Source organism: Periplaneta americana, chromosome 8 (assembly GCF_040183065.1).
Source record: "Periplaneta americana isolate PAMFEO1 chromosome 8, P.americana_PAMFEO1_priV1, whole genome shotgun sequence".
Classification (NCBI taxonomy): Eukaryota; Metazoa; Arthropoda; class Insecta; order Blattodea; family Blattidae; genus Periplaneta; species Periplaneta americana.
This window is the reverse complement of record NC_091124.1, coordinates 31,707,553-31,718,296: the sequence shown is the minus strand read 5'-3', so window position 1 is coordinate 31,718,296 and position 10,744 is coordinate 31,707,553. Positions and strand designations below refer to the sequence as shown.

The following is a 10,744-nucleotide window of genomic DNA, read 5'->3' as shown; positions in this document are numbered from 1 at the left end:
TTTTAGGTACCTAAAATAGTTTTCAAAAAAGGAAGTATGTTTGAAAGAACGCTAATACCTTTTATAAAGGATTTAAAATTATAAAAATAATACATTACCGGTATGTAATTCAATAAAACGTTCGTTCGTTCATTCATTTTTCTGCCTAAGGACAGGTCTTTCACTGCAAACCCAGCTTTCTCCAGTCTTTCCTATTTTCTGCCTTCCTCTTTGTTTCCTCATGTGATCTATATATCTTAATGTCGTCTATGATGTGACATCTTCTACCCTAAACTCTTCTCCTGTTCACCATTCCTTCCAGCGCATCCTTCAGGAGGCAGTTTCTTCTCAGCCAGTGACTGAACCAATTCTTTTTCCTTTTCCTGATCAATTTCAGCATAATTCTTTCTTCATCCACTCTTTCCATCAGAGCTTCATTTTTTATCCTGTCTGTGCACTTCACATGTTCCATTCTCCTCCATATTCACTTTTCAAATGCAAAAATGAAACGTTACTATAATTTATTCAGCAGAATGGAACGGGAAACACGTGCACACTTTTTTTTTTCTTTTCTATTTAACGTAGTTACCTACCTATATAGAACACAAGTTGTATGTTCTTAAAATAGGCTACTAAAAAGAATATATTTGTCTGTGTTTGTGGAACGCGCATCATCATGCTTACGAAAAGACACTTTTGAGTGCCAATAATCTACTTTGTGTGCACAAAGTTGGAATTTTGGAGTAAGAGGAAAAGGAAGATATCCGTGTTCTGAAATTTATCCCTAATACTTTTTCTAGATTTTGCAAAGAAAAACTGCACCTCTTGTCTGTTAACATTAGCTTGAAATCAGAAAAAAAATTAGGGTTCCACAGTTGTACCATACAATACAGCAGCAACAGTGCGAAGAGTTGATTTTTTTTTTTTTTTTTTCGGGCGTAGCACCGTGTAAAGTTTTTCACGAATATTATCCCTGTAGAGGACCAGGGGTCAAGTTAATATTTTTTCTTTTGCATGTTCAATTAAAGTGTTCGTTTAAGTGGATAGCAGTTAAGGGAAAGGGTCAATGTTGGGATCATTTTGATTTTGGTGTGATTGTGATTTGAATTTGATACTTGGCAAAATTGTCATATTGAGTAGTGTTGGGTTAATATGAGGTGGAAGTAAAAACAGGAATTACAAAATAGAGAATGAAATACTGCAGTTAAGATTGAAATGATATTATGTTGGAATTTGTTTACAGATTGTACATGGACCTGTGGAGAATGACTGCTTCTGCTTTTCCTGAGACCAACGAGGAGGACTGGTACGAAGATTTGAAGGACTTTGACGGGAAGGTTGTCCACTTAAGGTAGGATTATAAACTATTGGAATGAAATAGATGTATATAAATGAACATGTTTAGGTAAATATATTAATAATTTATTATGAAGAAAATGAGTGTGGGCAGTTTTGCCCGGTTTTCCTTTCCACTTTACCAATTATAGGTGTGTAATATAATCGTGGTAACTAAACGTACATTAGGAATTACGATGTTTTAAACATTGCCATGACAATATTAAAGAAATAAAGACATGAGCATTTGGGGATTGATATTCTTGGAGATATAGTACATTTAGTAGTAGCAATGCAGTTTGCATATCTTGTGTTTCATAGGTTGCTGAGATTTAAACGACTTGCAGCACTGGAAGAGGAGATGGGAGGCAACTGTGAAGCAAATTCCAGTCAGGATGCATGCATAAACTGGTAAACATGGATTACTAAGTAATGTCGATATTTAAACACAGTAATAATGTAGTCACAGAATGCAGTTACAAATTACAGTAACAATATGGGAATAAGAATGAAAATTTTGTGGATTTAGATTTCTGATGATGTGCATGTGCTGCTACTCCTGATTCAGTTTGCATATTTTGCTGTTTCATAAGTTTCCGAAAATGTAAGTGACTTGTAAAGAAATGTGATTGCAATGTGTCTTGTTTCAGATGCAGACTGTGAATGAACTGACACAGAAGAAGATGGTCATCGAGAGGCACTGTGGCTGGAGATGGGAGGCGGCAACTGTGGAGGAAATCCTAGTCAGGATACATGCATAAGCTGGTAAACATGGATTACTAACTAGTGTCGTTATTTAAACATAGTAATTAGAAGTAGTTATAAGTTCATTCCAACAACATGAGTAACCATTGTGAGCATGCACAGTGCAGAAAAGGTGTTCTAACAGTTTCCGAACCAGTTCTGAACTGGAAAAGTGTACTTCAGTCAGGCGTTCCAACAGACTTTCGACACGGATCTGGAATGATCAGAAGTAGTCGGCAGATTAATGCATATAGTGGTGAGTGCATGTCTCGCACATGTGCATACGCACACCAACGTCTCCTGGATATCGAAGAAAGACATGATCGATTGTTCACATCATTGAGGTTAAGATGGAAAGTGACAGTGCAGACAAATAATGAAAGTAGAGACTTAATTGAAATTTTCATCAAAAAGAAAGAGAATGAAAATTATTCAGGTATTGAAATAGTTAATTACATTTTCAACATGCAACTTTGTTTAAAAGTATAATAAATAAATTACATAAATGAATAATTAAAAAGAAAAACTACTTCTTTTCTTTTTAGATGAAAGCGTTACCAGCATGTGACATGGAATTAGCTGAATTCTTAGCTTCCATATTTTTTGTTATCTTTTTATAGAAAATTATGGAAATTCTATTTTCTGAAATTTGAATTAGCTGCGAAACAATAATAATTAAGCAGCTCATGCTCAGGCAAAGATGATCACAGTTATAGTATCTCTGGATGTAATACACTATGATCCAGAAAAGTGTTCCAACGTCATCCATTTCTGTTTCAATCCCGTAGCAGATACCCAACCAGCATATGCACATAAGATGATCCATGGTTCATACATGAACTGATATAGCCTATGAACTGCTTATTGGAACGAACCTTATAATACAGTCACAGAAAATAGTTAAGAATATAAATTCTGTCGGTTTAGGTTTCAGAAGATTTTCATATTCTATTATGGGTGCAATTTCCATATTTTGCTATTTCATAGATTGTGGGACATGTAAGTTACTTGTTGTTGTTTTCTAATGCCAGGCGTTTGACAATAAAGTCATTTGACCTCTTGCACTCCAATATTTTTCAAAGATATTATCATGGCCAGCCATTGAAGCACAGACTTTGAGGTGTTCCGAATCCATTTCTTGGTTTGAGTTGCACAATGGGCAGTTAGAGGACTGATATATTCCAATTCTATGCAGGTGTTTGGCCAAACAATCATGGCCTGTTGCCAATCTAAATGCAGGTACAGACGATTTTCGGTGGTAAATGGGGAATTAACTGTGGATTTTGATGCAGAGTGTTCCATTTTTTCCCTTGAGATTGTGTTATCAAATTTTGTTTGTTGAAGTCTAAGTACTATATGTAGATTTAAAAAAATCTTTTCACAGAGTAATACGTAGATTTAGTAACAGGTCTGTAAGTAGCAGTGCTGCCCTTCTTTGCTAAAGCATCCGCATTCTCTTTTCCCAGGATTCCACAATGGGATGGTATCCATTGGAATACAATTCTTTTATTGAGTGATATTAATTGAGAGAGCATTTTAGTTATTTCTGCTGTTTGAGATGAAGGTGTGTGTCTAGAGGCTATTGATAGAATAGCTGGTTTGGAGTCTGACAATATAACTGCATTCCTAAATTTATTGATGTGGCATAGAAGATTCCTGAGACTTTCACTTATTGCAATGATTTCTCCATCAAAACTTGTTGTTCCATATCCAAGTGATCTATAAAGTGAGAAGAGACAGTATGTGACACCTGCACCGGCACCTTGTTCTCTGGAGATCAAGGATTTGTCGGTGTATAAATGAAGCCAGTTTTGTGGAGGGTACCTAATATTAATTGTCTCTAAAGACAATTGTTTTAGTATTTCAGTGTTTACTTCTGATTTTAGTATTTCTTCTGTTAAATTCAGATTATATTCTAAAAAGAAGTGTGATTGTGGTGTGTCTTGTTGTAGGATGTTTTGGGGCAGTAGCAGACTGTGGAGGAGGTAATGAGGCAGCTCTGGGACAGAAGATGGGAGACAACTGTGGATGAAATATCGGCCAGTAAACGTGCACAAACTGGTAAAGATGGATTACTGACTAATGTCGATATTTAAACACAGTAAATTAGCAATGATAGTAATGCAGTGACAGTATATAGTAAAGAATTTAGTTTTAATGGATTGAGGTTTCTGAAGATTTGCATGTTGTATTATGAGTGCAATTTGCATATCTTACTATTTCACAGGTTACAGAGAATGTAAGCTACTTGTAAAGAAAAGTGATTGTGATGTGTCTTCTTCCAGGGTGTTTTGGGGCAGTTGTGGACTGAAGGCGGCTCTGGGAAAGATGGGGTATAGCTGTGGATCAAATACCAGTCAGGAAACCTGCATAAACTGGTAAGCATTAATTACTAACTAGTGTTAAAATCTCGTGCTTTGAAAGTTTTGGGTAGAACTTGGATCTGGAATATAGTTTCGTTTATTGTAGACAGAGTGTACTGGGTGAAAGGGGGTATGACTACATTAATTTTGAGGCGAGTCTCGGCCTTCCTATCTATCTAATCTTGCTAGTTGGAATACAAGACAATTAAATAATAAAATAACTCTGCCATGAATCGTTATGATCAGGATGGTAATCTGCGTGTCGAGGTAGTCAAGTGACAACACACACACTCACTATGTAAAACACAACTATTTATTTGAATAAGCAACCCAAAATAAATTCGTAGGACAGAAAATATCTTCTTCACAGAGTAACGTAAACCAAATCCAGCTAATTACCTTACATAGGTAGGTACTTCCCCACTCTGGCATCCATCTTGTCATACAATCTTCACATAACCATCACTCAGTACACACATAGCTGTTACATATAAATTGGCCACCCCTCAAACGTCACACAACAATGGGTGCCTTCATTGTGAATTCCATACTCTTTAAATTCGTTCTACTGCAATAACTAAGTAAAAGATAAGCCAAAACCAAGTTACTGAACTGATTGTATATTGTGGTAGGCTTTTAGTTATATCACAGCTAGAAAAACGATGCTCTGAAATAAAAATACCGACCAGTATTTGACCAGAGTTGACTGAACGCTAGCCAGTCAGGAAAATGAATGCAGTTCACGATAATAAGTACATCCCAAAACTCGTCGTTAAATTCCACACGAATATCTTCTGCAAAGCACTCGCAGGTTGCCCCAACACCGTGGACTATGCACCTTCTAGTAGACTTATCGAACCCAGTTCGATCCCCAGCCTACGTAGGAGCTCGTGCCTATCACACACACGTCCTACCTCCAAGCCATCCCTCTAGTGTACTCACGTACTCTCTGCAACCTCTGCGATACATTCGCAGGTTCCCACAACACCATGGACTACGTAGCTACTAGTAGACTTATCGAACCCAGTTCGATCCCCGGCCTACATAGGAGCTCGTGCCTATATCCTCAACTGCTGGCACACATCCGACCTGAATGAGTCCATCCACCAGACTGACGCTACAATCGAAATGAAACTCGCTTCACAGACCAAATATAAACTCACGCCACCGTCTTAACCAATCAGCAAGCGCTATTATAAAATAATAACTGCTCCCTCGATAAAATAATAACTGCTCCCCTGGTTTCAACTCATCACAGGTTATAGGAACAGAACCAGATCATACGGAAAAAACAGAAAGCTGAGAGGAAGAAGCCATCTACGAGAAGAAAGAAGAACTAGATCAGAAAGGAAAAACCTACAAGCCATCTATGAAGAGTTAGAATAATTAAAACTAACAGAGAAAAGTATAAAGATAGAAAAATGTAAAAGAAATAGAAAGGAAAAGAAAGGTGTGCCGAAATATAAACGGCACAATTTGAAGAACAGAATCTTTAGGTTGTAAGGAAAAAGTGAAAAGTAATTTTGATATTTGTATTTTATTTATTTTTTTGGGTTATTTTACGACCCTGTATCAACATCTAGGTTATTTAGTGTCTGAATGAAATGAAGGTGATAATGCCAGTGAAATGAGTCTGGAGTCCAGCACCGAAAGTTACCCAGCATTTGCTCGTATTGGGTTGAGGGAAAACCCTGGAAAAAACCTCAACCAGGTAACTTGTCCTGACTGGGATTCGAACCTGGGCCACCTGGTTTCGCGGCCAGACGCGCTGACCTTTACTCCACAGGTGTGGACTTTTGGTATTTGAATAATGGCTTAGGCAAAAGAAATAATTTCTGTGTAAAGTTTGAATGCCATTTATGGTAAAACTGTTGAGTATTGAGGCAAGATATGAACGCGAAGAAGAACCTGAAAAATTATTGGTTTGTCATTTGTTCGATGAATACTTCATGTGTGTAAAAACGTACAAAATTTACTGATCAAAAACGCATTTACAGTGTGATGGAACTTGCAGGAACATTTTGCGTGACTGCACTTTAGGGTTGCTGGCAAGTGTATGCTGAAAGTATGATCATCATCATCACCATCATCATCCTTGCATGTATTGGGCCTAGTGGCCCATTATGGTCTCTTGCCAACGCTTGAACAGACTGCCCAAGGATCTCTTGCCCACAGGATGGTAATTTAAAATTTGGCGTGGAATTCTAGAATGAGGCATTCTGATGACATGTGATCTCCAGTTTTGTCTGTATTTCTGTAGGTATTCCGTAATCGGTTCAATCTGCAGTACTTTCATAATGTCAAACTTTCTAATGTGATCCATTCTTGTGTATCCCGCTGTACGACGCATAAATCTCATTTCTGCCGCCGTTAAACTTTGTGAATCAATATTACGAATCGTCCAAGCTTCACTACCAAAACAGAGTATAGGTCTGGCCAATGTGTTTTTGTACTAAGGTTGGTTTGAATATCTGATTAATTATCCCCATTGCTCTGTTGAATTTAATAATTTTCTCATTCAAATCCTTTTCTTCTTCATATGAAATTTGGTAACTGAGGTAACTAAAATTTTTGACTTGTTCGATGATCTTATTATTGATGCAAATTCTGAAAGTATGATTATGTTAATAAATAAGTATTGTCTTCTGTTATGCAGGTAATTGGATTGGATTTAAGAAATGTTAGAAATTGTAGAGTTCATTTAAAATCATAAAAGAAAATTTTACAGCTCATTAGTCATATTTTCAGTGCTGCCGAGGTTTTATAATTCGTCTGCTGACTTGAATACGTTTAGCTACTGTCAAACAGTGTTATGGTACAGTTAAAATCCATGTGCCTGCATATAATTGTAAAGGAAAACTGTTTTGAAGTTTACTTCGGCCTATTGCTAGAGCGTTTTAAGATTAGAGAGGGGTGTAAGAAATTAAGTTTCCCGGTATTCTTGAAATTGTTTCCACCTGAGTGTTAGGTGAAATAACAATAAAGTCGCTGAGGTAGAAAATTTATTTTCACCTCATTGAACTGCTGTTTAGTGAAATACTTTTATCAATGACCATAACGAAAAGCATGCCTTTGCTAAATACTTTTGCTTTTGTAAAGTAGGCTTTTATTCAACATTACTTTATTCCACCAGTGAGATAAAGACTTTACCTCATAGTTCATTAGTATTTTCCTAGTATCCGAGTACACACATATACTTTTCCATTCAACTATTACCAAGTCAGCCGTGCTATTACTCAAGAAGTTAATATATTAGTTACTAGATGTCAGTACCTGTACTTCTTTATTACCATTTCTTAAATATACATACACTCAATCTCCTTCTCTTTTCTCTATCTACTACATTGTAATTTGTGCATTGCTTCCATATCTAATACGTATTTTTTTTTTTTTAAATTTGTAATAACTTACCTTTTGGGAGGTGATGAGACTTGAACCTGCGAAGTTGGGTTTATAGGATTTTAGGATTTCATAACAACACGCGTTAGTCAACTGAGCTAAACAGATACGATGATTAACTACTTTTTAATATTCCTTTTAAGTTTACAGAAGTAAAATGTGAAATTATCTTAATCACATTAGTCCCGTGAATGCTTGTAAATAATCCCTGTAACTTAAAAAAGACGAAAATACACATTTAAAATGAAAAAAATATATATTAAAATTATATAATTAATTATAATTTGTTATTTATCTAAAGCCTTAGATACCATTCTTCACTAATCATGACGTCCTACATCATGACCTACCTAGTACACGTATCGATTCTAAAATCCATGCCATGATATGTGATTATATGAGGACTTATTTTCAACATATTTTCTTTTATGAAACATAATTTTTGTTATGGTCATGGATAAAATTATGTATGGTACTTATGAGTGTGATCTTTATTGCGCTTGTGTAATTTAAGCACTCGGCTGACGCCGATGCGTTATTGCCTCGTGAAAATAGATATTTGTGTAATGGCTTTGAATTGTTGTGCTGCTGGTAATGATGAAATGAAATAAATGAGGAAATATTGTGTTTGGCGTCTGTACTACAATACGGGAAATGGAAGTGTCCTGAAGTTTTTGTTGGGACACCGGGACAATTGTGTGAAAACAGGGAATGTCCCAGCAAAACTGGGTTGTCTGTTTAGCCTAATTTAATAGTACAAGTAATGAGGAAATAGAAAGAGGAATTGTAAAGTAAGATATGACATTTTGGATAACACTGTGAATTTCCCCTCCAGATGTTTTGTCTGCTGGCCAGGGGATGACCACAGCTTTTCCTGAGACTGATGAGCAAGTTTGTTAAGATGAAGTGAAGGATTTCAAGAGGATATCAAGAGTGAAGGATTTCAAGAGGACATCAGAAGGAGTAAAGGATTTCAAGAGGACAGCAGGAGTGAAGGATTTCAAGAGGACATCAGAAGGAGTAAAGGATTTCAAGAGGACATCAGGAGTGAAGGATTTCAAGAGGACATCAGAAGGAGTAAAGGATTTCAAGAGGACATCAGGAGTGAAGGATTTCGAGAGGTATGTCCCCAGCTTAAAGTTGGAAAGAATTATAATGCACAGTATATTAGAACATTATATGCAGAGTGAACTGTAAGTAATGTCTATAATTATGGTTAAATAGCATTTGGTATATTTTGAATATGATATATGTTATATTTATTTCTACAACTCATATTTGGTAATGGGTCGCTACCACATCTCTGTATTCGTGCTCCCCATTACCTTCTAATTACAATAACACATACAAACTTTCACTGACGTGTGCTGCCATCTTATTTTACCTTTGTTACCTCTATTACTATAATACATACTCTCAATTTGCTTTCTAACCTCTCACCTTAAAATTTTTTCTTCTTTCTAATGAACACCTCACCACTTTTATTGTTTACTTATATTGAAGTACTTCCTATCGTCTAAAATTTCCCTAATTTTGAACTAACTTTTATTAACACTATTTAATCATACTCATTCACTTACCTCTCTAACTTACAATCAGTTCTACCTCTCCTCACTTCTGTCAACATTCTTATCCCCTATTCCTCCCTTAGACACTGAACCACTCTTCGTTGCCAAAGCCCGGCATTAGATAACAACAAGAACACTGAATCACATGTTTATTCTGTTTAATTGTTCCATTACACCCCCATAAATTTTCCGTTTTGCACTATTTTTGTAAGTCAACTCAACCTTCATTTGTAAACTTACATTAAAATACTTGCTGTCTTCCTATCATTTCAATTTCTCTGATTGTACGCTAACTTAGTCGACACTCTATTAGTAACATTTCACTCCCAATTACTATTAACAAACACTTCTAATTTTCTCTAGTCAATTCCTTTATTAACTATTGTTTCTCTGGACACTAATTCACTTATTCGTTCATATATTCTTCCTCCGATTATTTCGATAGTTACTCTTACTCCTTGAACACTCACTTAATTGTTTCTATGTCTTTTGCCACACTTTTATCACTCCACCCCCCTTAAGCACCAACTTCGTAGACTGTAGTTCTGCGGTTCCTTATTTCCTTCCTTTCCCTCGCAAGTAGATGGACTACCCAAATCTTCTTTACTTCCCCTCTTTGTCAGCTCCGGACGTCTTGCTTGTTTCTTCTTAACCACCTTCTTGATCTGTTTTCTATGACCTACTCTTCCCGCTGTCAGCTGATTCGTCATCTTATCCCTTCCGCTATTGTCAGCAGTCCTCAGAAACTGTAGCTTGCATGGTGACGATGGTATATTTTGAATAGTTTTCCAGAAAAATGTGCATTTTAAAATGCATGAATTGTGAGAAGTTGCAATGCTGCACTCTACAACCAGCTGGGAGTAACACATTAAGTTGTGTTCCTCTGAATAAATCCTTCCACCTGAGTTCTTGAAGGCCAATGCCATCATGCTACATACATAGCATTTAAACTTGTAAGAAAAAATTGAGATGGTATACCGTTAAATTTTTTTCTTTAAACTGTTAGAGTCGACGGCAATTCAGAAGGCGGTTGTCTGTTAGCGTTTGCGTCGAGACAGATAGAGAGAGCAAGGCAGCGTACAACATGGTCACATCATACTTCATGCATGTGCAATACAAATAGTGCAGGAGAGAATTTAAATTATCAAAAGATAATAGTGACCTTAGCCGTTGATTACTGTAAGCATGACACCTAACAAACCCTCTTTCCTTCACTAACAATATTCTTTGCACGGTTCTCAATCCCACACCACATGCTTCTGCAGTCGTTTCTTGCGCGTTGGCAACGTTGCTGCCATCATCAGGATGGCCGGCAGTGTTCTGCTCGTTAACATTTTTATAATAATTATACACCTT

The 10,744-nt window shown here is 36.4% G+C and overlaps 1 long non-coding RNA gene across 1 annotated transcript; it reads left to right on the top strand.

Annotated features, from left to right (window-relative positions):
• Nucleotides 1-1,219: 1,219 nt before the first annotated feature.
• LOC138704627 (uncharacterized) lies at nt 1,220-9,254 on the top strand. Its single transcript, XR_011333377.1, has 6 exons — nt 1,220-1,330; nt 1,636-1,725; nt 1,965-2,079; nt 4,011-4,119; nt 4,344-4,436; nt 8,656-9,254. It is a non-coding gene; the product is annotated as an uncharacterized lncRNA (long non-coding RNA).
• Nucleotides 9,255-10,744: the final 1,490 nt, after the last annotated feature.